This window comes from Curcuma longa, chromosome 10, assembly GCF_044706935.1.
Source record: "Curcuma longa cultivar G26 ecotype Majalengka, Jawa Barat chromosome 10, ITB_CL_G26_1.1, whole genome shotgun sequence".
NCBI lineage: Eukaryota > Viridiplantae > Streptophyta > Magnoliopsida > Zingiberales > Zingiberaceae > Curcuma > Curcuma longa.
This window is the reverse complement of record NC_133870.1, coordinates 346730-351321: the sequence shown is the minus strand read 5'-3', so window position 1 is coordinate 351321 and position 4592 is coordinate 346730. Positions and strand designations below refer to the sequence as shown.

The 4592-nt window shown below is 40.5% G+C and overlaps 1 long non-coding RNA gene across 2 annotated transcripts; it reads right to left on the bottom strand.

Moving 5' to 3' along the window:
- Positions 1-310: 310 nt before the first annotated feature.
- Positions 311-4379, bottom strand: LOC141835657 (uncharacterized). Of its 2 annotated transcripts, XR_012602405.1 has the most exons (5): positions 4179-4379; positions 4006-4101; positions 3117-3186; positions 1476-1553; positions 311-428 (listed from the first exon to the last, which is right to left on the bottom strand). It is a non-coding gene; the product is annotated as an uncharacterized LOC141835657 (long non-coding RNA). The 2 variants fall into 2 exon arrangements; XR_012602404.1 differs by lacking the exon at positions 1476-1553.
- Between the last annotated feature and the right edge of the window lie 213 nt (positions 4380-4592).

Genomic DNA, 4592 nt, shown 5'->3' with positions numbered 1-4592 from the left:
TCACGCCCCGAGAAGGCCGTCCGAAAAATTTCAACAGCATCTCCCCAGCAACCATGACAATTCTCCTGAATACATGCATAGATACTCAGTTACAGGCGGCTGAAATAAGAACAAGCTACAAACAGATATGAAATAAGGCCTACACGGCCACACAACACTATCACATGCATATAATCAAAATACCACAGCAAGTCCATGCAAAATATCAAAACATCACACAAAACACCACAAATCCATGAAAACCACAAATATCAATCCAACACAACCACAGAAAATATAATAAATCCACACCACAACTACAGTCCTCGGAATATAAGACATAACCGAAAGAAAACAACTATACCAACCACTGACAAAATAACCTCTGGATGTGAGATGGAATCAGCCTGGCAGAATCTCCATGCTCCAAGTAAAATCTTATCTGCTACCTGGGGAGGAAACAAGGAAATCCCCAGGGTCTGGGTAGTGAGTATACAATACTCAGTGGAATACAGAAAAGTGCACAACAGGTATATGTATATCAACTGAGATGATAAAGTAGATACTAGTCAATAGGTAACAAGAATCATGAAATAGAAAATGATATAACTGGGATAACAAAAGTATATAGTCTCTACCATACTAATCAACAGATAACAGGATATATCAACTGAGGTAAAGAAAAGGTATACAACCTCTACGATAGATATATAAAGAAAAGTAAATACTATTCTAACAGGAATCCTAGTAAAAGGTATCATGGGAACAGATATCATGGTAATAATAATCATGTGAAAAGAAATCATATGCATTCAACGATGCATGTCAGGTCATACAGTACAACAATAATATACCAAACAAATGCAACAACCACACGAAACGATGATGTAAATAACAGTGCGGTAAAATAATCCACCAGCAACTGCATGCACCAATGCAACACACATCAAATGCAACATGCATGGTCACTGTTTGCACTCATCACCCCCAGACACCCGCACAATGAACTGGGGCGCATGACAGGACACTGCACACCTTCCAACAACTACACGTGAGTGAGGAGTGGGAAAATCTCACAGGGGAGCTATCTCCGGCCTGGTCACTGTCTGCACTCATCTCTAGACACCCACACAATGAACTAGGGCGCACAACAGGAATCAACCACATCAACTCCAACTACACGTAAGGGGAAGGGCAGTCTTCAGGAGGGCCAGTCCTGGTAGCACCCACACAATGCTATAATGATCGCACCCACACAGTGCTACAATGATCACACTCACACAGTGCTACAATGATCGTACCCATATAGTGCTACAATGATCGCACTCACACAGGCAGTGCGTCAATGCTCAACATGCTATGATGTTATGATGCTCAGCTCAATAATTAACAACCACAACAACTCAACATAATCAACACGAATCAGGATGAGTCCTCACAGGTCAATGGTATATAATCAACACGCATAGCAAATACAAACTCGGAACAATACAAACCAAAATATAAGTCTCTTGCTGTGAGATGGAATCAGCCTGGCAGTATCTCCATGCTCCAAATAAAATCCTATCTGCTACCTGGGGAGGAACAGGAAACCCCAGGGTCTGGGTAGTGAGTATAAAATATCTCAGTAGAGTACAGAATATAAGTATACAACATGTAAATATATCAACTGAGATAAAGAGAAAAGTATACAATCTCTACACTACTAATCAACAGATAACAGGATATATCAACTGAGGTAAAGAAAAGGTAAATACTAATCTAACAGGAATCCTAGTAAGAGGTATCATGGAACAGATATCATGGTAATAATAATCATGTGAATAGAAGTCATATGCATTCAACGATGCATGTCAAGTCATACAATACAACAATAATAGATCAAACAAATGCAACAACCACAACAATGATGTAAATAACAGTGCGGTAAAATAATCCACCAGCAACTACATGCACGAATGCAACACACATCAAATGCAACATGCATGGTCACTGTCTGCACTCATCACCCCCAGACACCCGCACAATGAACTGGGGCGCATGACAGGACACTGCACACCTTCCAACAACTACACGTGAGTGAGGAGTGGGAAAATATCACAGGGGAGCTATCTCAGGCCTGGTCACTGTCTGCACTCATCCCTAGACACCCACACAATGAAATAGGGCACACAACAGGAATCAACCACATCAACACCAACTACACGTAAGGGGAAGGGCAGTCTTCAGGAGGGCCAGTCCTGGTAGCATCCACACAATGCTATAATGGTCGCACCCACACAGTGCTACTATGATCACACCCACACAGTGCTACAATGATCACACCCACACAGTGCTACAATGATCACACCCACACAGGCAGTGCATCAATGCTCAACATGCTATGATGTTATGATGCTTAGCTCAACAATTAACAACCACAACAACTCAACATAATCAATACAAATCAGCATGAGTCCTCACAGGTCAATGGTATAACTCGAGGCTGTACTGACAACGGATAGACCAATCAAAGATCAACTCGTACGTGTCTGACGACGAGTAACACTAGATATCAACTAGGTAAATAGCACGCATAGCAACAGGATAGGTGAATAATAATAGATCAGATAGACCATGCAATAGAACCAATAGGTCAACGATATGGGTCAACAACAAGAACTCACAACAAGGTATCATAGATCAATAACCAAATCAAGGTATCAACTATAAGTATCAAGTCTAGGTGTCAACAACTAGTACCACAACAAGGTATCATAGACCAACAATAAGATCAAGGTATCAACTATGAGTATCAAGAAATAGGTATCCAGTATCAGACATCTAACAGAACTAGGGTCAATGTATCTGACTTCTAATAGAACTAGGGGTCAAAGTATCAGGCTGCTAACAGAACTAAGGTCAAAGTATCAGCTTAAGTTTCAATTCTAAGTATCAACAACTAATAATCAAGCAACGATAGCAACAGGATAATATCAAATCATACAAAGGTCAACCAGTAAGTATCAAGCGACAAGTGTGATAATATATAACAACAAGACAACTAATAGATACAGCAAAAATATCAATAAGATAAGTACAAAGTCATGTACTTATGAATAAGTAGACCTGTGTTGACCAAACACAGGAGTACCCACCTGAGGTAACGCACGTCGAATAACCTCCCAAATACAACTCCGTATACAGCAGGATCAGCAAGTCAAAGTCCTGCAATTTAAAACAAACAACACTCACTAATTACAATTTTATGTTTAAATCTTACAACAAAGTAAAACCCTACTTAACCATTAATCTCAACCCAATCTAACTTAATTACCATCTCTTTTCTTCCTCAACCAGATCCAATTAAATCGGATCCATCAACTCTAATAAACCCATCAACTCCAGCCCCAAATTTCCAATCAATCTAATACATAATAGCAAAACCAACCTAACCAACTAACTCTCAAATCAACCTTCCTTTTCAATAGAACCAGGTTGATCCCTTACACCGATCAACCCCACTAAATCTGGTCACAACAAAGATAAAACTCCAACATCCAAGACTAAGCAACTCAAACCAACAATCCCTTAACTAGATTAAATAGAACAGCAAACCCCTAATAAGTTTCAGCATCAAACCTAGCATTTAAATCCAATTTAACTAATCAAATCCATCTAAAACAGCTTCATTCTATTCTCAATGTCACTGAAACATAACAGAACCCATCTTAACTGATTTTTAATCAATCCGAACAAGGCAAGAATTGATCAACCAAAACAGCATAACACCATTACAAGGACATCTATTCTTTACAGAGCTTACCTCCTAATCTGATCAAATGCCCTAGACTTCCCTTGCTTTTAGAACATCTCAGATTCTAACTCCTTGCCACCACTCTTCTCCTTCTCAGATCTGATCGGTTCCTATTAATCAACACGAACCGATCAATTTCCGAGAAACAAAAACTAACAACAATAGAACAGTACCAATCCATCAACAACCCTAATCATCGTTGATCAAGAGTTAACTAGATTAAGGCTCACCTCCGATTATCTCCAAGACTCTAGAATCCCTAGCTCAGCTTCTTCTTCCCGGCCGAAACCCACCTTCACTGATCGATCGGTTAATAGCCAATCGAGCTGTAGAGGGGAATCGATCAACAATAAGAGAGATTCAATGAAATCCCAAAGAAATCAACCAAGATCTAATCTTTTACCGACCGATTCTTCCCTTCTGTTTCGATTCCCTCTGCTCGCGTCCCTTAAACCGCCATTGCTCGACAATCCAAGCGACTTCCGGCGAGGCCCATGCCCAAGAAATCCAGCGCTCTGGTCGCCGGTGATTTGCCTTGCTCTCCTTCGTCCTCCGCACCGGCGTTAGGGCAGCGGCTTCACTTGGCGTCGGCGGTGAAGAAGAGACACGGCGCGATCGGGTAAAAGCAGGGAGAAACTCACGATTTTAACCATACCTTAACGGGTTCAGGTTATCAAGTTTATCCGGATCCAATAAACCAATAAACCTATATCCAATTGGGCTCATGGTTTCCTTTATTTGGGCTGCTCAAATTGGTCCTTTAAGGGGTTGTTTTAATTAGACTTTTAATCCTTGTTAACCCATTAGGATTATTTAT